This window comes from Silene latifolia, chromosome Y (assembly GCF_048544455.1).
Source record: "Silene latifolia isolate original U9 population chromosome Y, ASM4854445v1, whole genome shotgun sequence".
Lineage (NCBI taxonomy): Eukaryota > Viridiplantae > Streptophyta > Magnoliopsida > Caryophyllales > Caryophyllaceae > Silene > Silene latifolia.
This window is the reverse complement of record NC_133538.1, coordinates 448,138,752-448,146,822: the sequence shown is the minus strand read 5'-3', so window position 1 is coordinate 448,146,822 and position 8,071 is coordinate 448,138,752. Positions and strand designations below refer to the sequence as shown.

The 8,071-nt window shown below is 42.7% G+C and overlaps 1 non-coding gene across 1 annotated transcript; it reads left to right on the top strand.

Moving 5' to 3' along the window:
- Positions 1–480: 480 nt before the first annotated feature.
- LOC141637108 (small nucleolar RNA R71) lies at positions 481–587 on the top strand. Its single transcript, XR_012541670.1, has one exon. It is a non-coding gene; the product is annotated as a small nucleolar RNA R71 (small nucleolar RNA).
- Positions 588–8,071: the final 7,484 nt, after the last annotated feature.

The window sequence follows — 8,071 nt, the reverse complement described above, 5'->3', positions numbered from 1 at the left end:
CTAGTGTAAGACAAGTTTGGATGAAATTTTGAATTCGGGTTATATGTGTTGGAAAATGTACCCGGTGGATATGAACTTTGTCTTAGAGCTTGAAAAGAATTTACCTCTTCCATAGGAGCTCGGCAATGAGCGGCATAGTGGCCCGCACCTCCACATCCATCACAAACGATGATTTGGCTCGTTGAAGACACAACATTGAGTTGTTGGATGGAATCTTTAGCATCTTTCTCCGCCAATTGTTGTTGGAGCAAGGCAATTTGAGCTAGCAAAACGGAGTTGTTAGAGGATTCTTCTTTACCTTTGGGTGGCACAACTCGGGAATTGACATATTGGGCGTCATGGATCGCCATAGATTCGATCGTGGAATGAGCAAGATCGGTGTCAATTTGATCAAACCGCCCATTGTTGGCGGAATCAAGAATCCTTCGGGACTCGGCACAACATCCATTGTAGAATGTTATTGCTAGAAACCAATCATCTAACCCATGATGTGGGCATTGCCTTTGCAACTCCTTGTACCTCTCCCAAGCTTCATATAAGCTCTCAAGAGCTTGTTGACGGAATCCGGTAATTTGGCTCCTCAAAGTTTGATTTTTCTCCGGTGGAAAAAACTTTTGATAAAAAGCAAGAGCCAATGTCTCCCAATTGGTGATTCCCAAGGTGGTGCGGTCAAGGCTATTGATCCAAAGCTTGGCCTTGTCCTTCAAAGAGAAAGGGAAAAGTATTTCCCTTATTTGGGCTTGGGTGACGCCCGTTTGACGGATCATAGAGCAATAGTCACAAAAGTTTTGCACATGCAAATTGGGATCCTCCAAAGGAATTCCTTCAAATTGATTCCTCTCCACAAGGCTAATAAAAGCCGGTTTGATCTCGAAGTCCGGTGCGGTGATTTGAGTAGTGGTGATACCGGCCGGTAGCATGGCCGCGGTGGGCTTTGAGTGATCGGAAAGTCTCACCATCTTTTTGGTAGTAGATGGTGGTGGTGGTGGAGATGATGAACAAGAAACCTCCTCCTCTTCAAGGGCTTCTAGATCGTCTAAGTAAGACTTTCTAGCACTTTCAACTTGTACGGGAGAAGTGGCTTCTTTAACTTCCTTCCAAAATCGCCGTCTTCTCCTAAAGGTTTTCTCGGGCTCGGAATCCGGTGAAAGCAATTCTCCACTACGAGAGGACCTGGGCATAAGACAACAATTTCTAGGAAAATGATAAGTAACGGTCTCAAGGAACAAGTGTTCCCCAAGACAAAATAAAACAAGATAAAAATCGACAATTCAAAAAGCAATAAAACCGTTTCCCCGGCAACGGCGCCAAAATTTGATAGGCTTATCGCGTACCTATGCAAAAATAAATTCCCTAGAAACAAGTTAATGTAGTAATAGGGGTCGAACACAAGGAAACGGGAATTACGTCGTGAATTGCTATGGGTGGATTTTTATCAAGGTCGATTACGATTTGGTTTGGTTTGGTTGTTTGATGATTAATAACAAAAATGATGTAAATTATATAATAAAAGAGAGTCTAAGGGGTTCGGGTCACACATGCAAGGGTAAATATATGATCATGATAAATGCGGTACTAATAACATTGTCAATTGCTTAGGCTTAAAGACACCCACCTTACGATATTAGTGTCAACCTTAGACCGGGTCCTAGAGAAACTCTCGTCCATGACTAGGTCGTCCTACTATACGTGCTTAGTCTAATTCAATTCCGTGCCTCTCGACTTATAGAACGAATAAACAAACTTAATCAATTGAATAGGGCCCAAAACAAAGATTAAACATTGTGGCACAAGCATGTGATAGAAGCAATATGATCAATATTATTATTAACTTATTTTATCATGTTTATATATTAAGTTTATGCATGGCTCCCCTAGCCCTTAGACTAGGAAATTTAGCTACTCATACTAAAATGTAAATTGTAAACTAAATTGTAAGAAATATTAAACATGGTTATAAGATTTATATTAATTAGATGATATAACATGGGAAAAGAACGATGCTAATGTAAAATGGAATACTTGATTATCAACTATGTGGTAACTAAAAAAGAAATGTAGAATTGCCAACTAGAAATAGAAATACCTTAATAATAGAGAACTTGTATGGAAGAACAAATAAAAACCAAATGCTTGAAATAACTTAGAACCAAATGTTTGAAGAACTACAAGATTAACTAATTTGTAAACTAATATGAAAACTATTGAGAGAAATATAATGCTTAAGGCTATTGTAAACTAAACTTGGACGTAAAAATTGGATGCCTAAAGCTTGGGAACACCTCTCCTATTTATAGGAGAGGAGAGCATAACGTAAAACATCAAAAGGACTGTGGCCCCGATCGGGGTTGCATGGCCCCGATCGGGGTCGTGTGTTTCCAGCTCCTTTGCCTTAATCCTCCTCTTAATTGCTTGGAGAATCCTATGTTGGTGATTAATTGTGCGATTAATCACCCGGTTAAGACCTTAATTCTTGGCATCCTAGGTAGCTTGGAATCCTATCTTTTCCACCTTGACTTGGACTTTGAAGTTGGGCTTGACTTTGATTCTTGGCAACATTTGCATTATACATAATAATCCATCAATTTCTCCATGCAAAACCCAATCCAATGCTCCATGCTTAGTCCAACACTTGGTCTTGTTTAGCTTAATGAACTTAGTGTATAAAATGATAGGAAAAAGCCTCTAAATGCTTAGATTCCTACAAAAACATGTTAAGACAAGCAAATACACTAGAACAACAAATATTAGCTTATGACACTATGATAAGTGCTAAAAACCAAATAAAATGGAGCTAATATAGGGGATGAAAGTATATAAAATATGCACTTATCAACGTCATTAGCTTTAATCGTATTGTTTGCAAATCCCGGAGCTTGGAAGGTCGGATTTCACTTTCCTTTACACCGTAGTGATCCTTGCGTCGAGGGTAAGACCTATATACCATTTTTATGATGTTTCTTTAAAGTTGGTTAAACCATAGTTTGGGGGATTTGGGGATTTTGTTGTTTGTATGATTGGTAGTAATTATGTGTATGTATGATAGGAGGAGGATTTGTAGAAGAGGCTTTTGATACAGCTGTGAGACCGCCTGATAGTTGTGCTTTCCAGGTAGGGTTTCCCTACTCAGTATTACTTACATAATGTGTGGTGATTGTGTTGTAGTTAGTGTTGTTGATTGATTCAGACGGTTGTGATATTGTATTGTGATTGTGATTGTTTGTCTCTGGTTCTCGAGATGCGTTCTCGGCTGAGTGGAGTCACTTCCGGGAGTGGCTTCACGTCCTAGTTTCGCCCTTCGTGGAACCCGCCACGGAAGGGGATGTGCACATTAATGGGACAGGGTTATCGCTCGGTATAATGAGCGGGGATTTGGTGGGTACGGCTGCCGTCCCCCACTGGCGGTAGTCCGGTGGACGATCGGTGACGGAGATGGAGTGGAGTGGATGATTGTGTATGATTGTTTGAATTTGTATTAGTTCTTGTATTGTTGGTTATGTAAATTATGTAAATAGTACTGACCCCGTTTATTGTTTTAAAACCAGCGGTGATCCATTCGGGGATGGTGAGCAGATATTGAGCAGGTATGAGTTGAGTACTGGGATAGCTGGGATGTGCCACGGTCTGATGATAGAAGTCTTCCGCTATAGCTAGTAGTCTTCATAAACATTTCAGTTAAATCAGTAGACAGTCAGTTTGAGAACATGTATTCGTACTTTTGGTTTTGGTTTTGAGATTGTAACCTTTCACCAAAGTATTTCTATTTAAACGTTGTTTCATTATTGTTTATTTGATTATCATTGCCTCGGGTAACCGAGATGGTAACCTCCTTATACCTGGGTGGTCCTGGTAAGGCACTTGGAGTATGGGGGTGTTACAAAATGGTATCAGAGCGACGATCCTGAAACCTGTAACCAATGAATCCAATGAATATAGGGAGTCAATTAAAATGAACCCGGGGTAAAGGTTGTAGGAGTTAATGCAAAGGCTTGGGAGACGTCCTAAAGTCGCGAAATCGCCCTACAATTTTGAACCGGTCACATGGGGGGCTGTATGTCAAGTCGTATGTATTGTTTGTCAGCTTGTGTGTGGATGTGATGAAGTATGTCGTAAGTGTCGAATGCTTGGAGTTGAAGGTTGAGAATATGAATGAAAGATTGATGAGACATATAGAACTGTGTTGGAATAAGAAGCATGTTGGATGTTTACTATGTGGCATTTGATCATATGATATAACTGTTTTGTTGATTTTATGAAAAGCTTGGTAGAATTGTATGCTTAGCTATATCACATGTTGAGTTTATAATGTTGCTTAGTATGTTGGGAGATGTGAGATAACATGCGGGTAGTTTATGCGAGTCAGCATGACTCGATCGAGTAGGGGGGTACTCGATCGAGTAGGTGTGATACTCGGTCGGGTGGGTTTAACTCGATCGAGTGGGTATTTGACGATTTTGAATCCAGAATCGTGTTTTTGGGCACTCGATCGAGTACCTCGGGCACTCGATCGAGTAGGGGGTCACTCGATCGAGTAGCCAGACTACTTGGTCGAGCATGTTAGAGGTCAGAAGGTCTGTTTGGGTTCTGGAGTCGAGGCACTTGATCGAGTAGCCTCTTACTCGATCGAGTAGGTTTGGGCACTCGATCGAGTGTGTTCTGGGCAGCCTGCTTTCGTGTTTTGAGGTTTTAGTGTGTATGTTTATGTCTACCCTTTCTTATATAGTTTCAAGATGCCGCCCAAGAGAAACGCGTACTATGCGAGAGTTGAGACCATGAACATAGATGATGTTGTTAAGATGTTGGAGCACCAAGATGCTCTCACTGAGGCTTTAAAGAAAGTGAATAAGGATAAGGAGGTTGATCACTCTAAGATCAGTCTCTATATAGCGAGGTTTAACCCAAAAGAGTACACGGGAACCGGGGAACCAAACCTTCTTTACAACTGGCATCGTGAGATGGAGAATATTTTGGACCTGGTTCATTGTCCTGATGAGATGAGAGTAGAACAAGCTGCGTTCTACCTGAGGGACGCCGCTGGAAAGTGGTGGGATACGGTGAAGGTGGGTGCTAGGGAGATGTATGTGAACCAGGGCTTACCTGCTATACCTTGGGAAGAGTTTCGGAGGGCTATGAGGAAGGAGTTTGTACCGGAACATGTGAGGAGTAAGCTGAGAGAGGAGTTTGATGGATTTAAGATGACATCTGATATGTTAGTTGTTGAGTATTACAAGCAGTTTAATGAGATGTCTAGGTATGCTGAGGATATGGGTTTGAGTGAGGAGAACCTGGCGCTAAGGTTTGAGAGAGGGTTGACACCCAAGATTATGGATAAGTTACCCGTGGGAGTCCTTACCGATGTTAAGGAAGCTTATGAGAGGGTTGGGAGAGCTGAGAGGCTGGTTGAGATGGCTCAGGAGAGAGTGAGTGAGAAAAGAAAGGCTGAGAGTGAGGGTGGAGGCCAATCTAGTCACAAGAAAGGCAACCACAATCAAGCTAAGGGGTTTTCTTTCGGGTCGGGATTGATCTTTGGGCTTCCTATGGGCGTGGCCGTGTGAGTGGTAGTGGTAGTTGGGGGATGACTGCTATGGTTTGTGGCGGTGTAGGCCACAAGAGACATGAGTGCACGAGTGCACCGGGGAGCTTTCGGGGTCGGCTCGGGGGAGCTATTCTCAGGGACCTGCATAGAGTTATGCGAGCAACAGACCTGGTGGGTCATGGTCTAACCGGGGAAGTTAGAGCTATCAGGGTGGAGGTAACCGCAATGGCGGTAATTCTTATCAGAAACCAGCTACGAACAACAACAACAATCAGGGGTCGGGTGCTAAGCCAACCACATTAGCCAGTACTGTCCAGGGAGGTGGGCAGAAGACCAGTGGAAAGCTGTTCATGATGGACAAGAAAGCAGCTGAGGAGGATGCACATGTTATCACGGGTACCTTTCTTGTTAACGGTATTCATACCTTTGTTTTGTTTGATTCGGGGGCATCTCAGTCGTTTGTATCTTCGAGTCATGTTAAACGGTTGGGTTTGAGGGTATATGAGTCTGTAAGTGAGAAAGTTTTTATACCTTCGGGTGAGTCTGTATCATGTGGGAGGTTGTTTAGAGATGTATCTATGATAGTTGGGCAAGTTGATCTACCTGTAGACTTGCTAGAGTTTCCTTTTGACGTTTTTGAGATGATAGTCGGGATGGATTGGTTAGGAAAGTATAAAGCTAAGATAGACTGTCATCAAAAGAAAGTGTCTTTAAGAGGGCCTAAGGGTGTTAGTGTGTCTTATCGTGGGTTTCTAGTCAAACCCAAAGTTAAGTTGATTGCAGCTGTCACCTTGAAGTCTTATCTGAGGAAGGGGTGCCCTTTGATCTTGTGCCATGTGAGAGATGACCGGATAGAGAGTTCGACAGTTGATTAGATACCGGTGGTGGGAGGGTTCGCAGATGTTTTTCCAGAGGAGATTCCGGGGTTGCCACCGAAGAGAGAGATAGATTTCACCGTTGAGTTGAAACCGGGGACGGGGCCAATCTCTAAGGCATCGTACCGGATGGGTCCTAAAGAGATGGAGGAGCTCAGGAAACAGTTAGATGATCTGATAGAGAAGGGATACATTAGATCTAGTGTATCGCTGTGGGGAGCACCAGTTCTTTTTGTGAAGAAGAAAGATGGGAGTTTGAGGTTGTGCATAGATTACAGAGAGCTGAACCGAGTGACAGTGAAGAATAAGTATCCTTTGCCAAGGATAGATGATCTGTTTGATCAGTTGAGTGGTGCATCAGTCTTTTCCAAGATTGATTGAAGGTCGGGATACCATCAGGTTAAGATTAGAGAGATGAACATACCAAAGACAGCTTTCACGTCAAGGTATGGGCATTATGAGTACGTGGTGATGTCGTTTGGGTTATCTAATGCACCGGCTGTGTTTATGGATTTGATGAACAGAATCTTCAGACAGTTTTTGGACAAGTTCATGGTGGTGTTTATCGATGACATCTTAGTCTACTCTAAGACTAAGGAGGAGCATGAGGAGCATCTGAGGATTGTGTTGCAGACTCTAAGGGAGCATGAGTTATATGGTAAGCTGTCCAAGTATGAGTTCTGGTTAGAGAAAGTTGCTTTTCTGGGGCATGTGATCTCTTAGGAGGGAGTAGCTGTGGATCCGGCGAAGATTGAGGCAGTGACAAAGTGGGAAGCACCAAAGAATGTTCTTTGAGATTAGGAGTTTCTTGGGTTTAGCTGGATACTACAGACGGTTCGTGAAAGATTTCTCCAAGATAGCTAGACCTATGACAGCTTTGATGAGGAAAGAGAACAGGTTTCGTTGGGATGAGAGTTGTGAGAAGGCGTTCCAAACATTAAAAGAGCGTTTGACCACAGCTCCTATCTTAGCATTGCCTGAAGGGATCGAGAACTTTGAGGTTTATACAGATGCCTCAAAGAATGGGTTGGGATGTGTGTTGATGCAGAACGGTAAGGTGATTGCCTATGCTTCTAGGCAATTGAAGCCGTATGAGGAGAATTATCCTACACATGATCTAGAGTTGGGTGCAGTGATGTTTGGTCTCAAGATTTAGAGACATTACCTTTATGGGGCGACCTTTAAGGTATTTTCAGATTACAAGAGTCTCAAGTATATCTTCACTCAAAAGGAGTTGAACATGAGACAGAGGAGGTGGATGGAGCTGATTGGCGATTATGACATGTATATTATCTACCATGAAGGAAAAGCCAATGTTGTTGCAGATGCTTTGAGTAGGAAGAGTGTACATTCCTTGTGTACAGCTCTATCTTTGCTGAGGTTGAGAGATGAGGTGGGGAAGTTCGGTATACATATGATGCAGAGAGGAGATGATGTGAGAGATTTGACAGTACAGCGTGATCTTTATGAGGATATGCGTGGTAAACAGGCTTTGGATCCTAAGATGGTTGAGTGGAGAGCCAGATGGTAGTTTGAGGTTCGATGGTAGGTGGTGTGTCCCTAATGATGAGGAGTTGAAAAAGACAATCATGACAGAGGCACATTATACACCATATTCAGTACATCCAGGCGGTGACAAGCTATACAAGGATTTAAAGAA